This window comes from Polyodon spathula, chromosome 27, assembly GCF_017654505.1.
Source record: "Polyodon spathula isolate WHYD16114869_AA chromosome 27, ASM1765450v1, whole genome shotgun sequence".
In the NCBI taxonomy this organism is placed as follows: domain Eukaryota; kingdom Metazoa; phylum Chordata; class Actinopteri; order Acipenseriformes; family Polyodontidae; genus Polyodon; species Polyodon spathula.
The window spans coordinates 6,869,053-6,869,712 of NC_054560.1; positions in this window are offsets into that span (position 1 = coordinate 6,869,053).

The following is a 660-nucleotide window of genomic DNA, read 5'->3' on the forward strand; positions in this document are numbered from 1 at the left end:
CAGTCTCCCCTGTCCCTCCGCACTCGCCCCGATCCTCCAGTCCGATCAGGGAAAGCTGGTCCAGGGCAAACCGGAGCGCTTCTTGATGCTGCTCGTCCCGCTGGTGCCCGTCCCCGGTTTCTGCAGTCATTCCTCCGCCGTGGTGGCTGCTTACAATCGACTCGCCTTCCATGATGTCTGGGTGGTAGAGTGAGCTTGGCATGCTCTCCTTCCTAAAGCATAGGGACCGCTGCTTATTGCTGAAAGGACACCAACTAAACAACTGGCGAGGGTACCCAAGAGACACACACTGGGGAGGGGAGAAGCTTAAAGTAGCAATTCTGGGGTAAAGTCTGGAAATAAGGCGTCACCGCGCGCCTCGAACCAGCGGCCCCTTTTCCAGTCTTTGTTTTCCAGAAGTAACTAGTTAAGGTTTTTTTCACCCTTCTTACTTATATTTTAAAAAGACAGTTTTCTTTGTCCTCTGTTTTTAGGACCCGAATCAGTCGTGATAGCACGTTTCTTCCCTCTACTCTGAATCGCACACTTGTTATATCTGGTAGAAAGAAAGAAAGCAAGCAGTTTATTGTTTAGGGCAATGCCTTCCCTGTCTCCGCTTACTTTGTTTGTCTGCTTCAGTGCCTCTCTTTCCCCTTCCTTCCTTCCTTCGTCTCTAGAGGG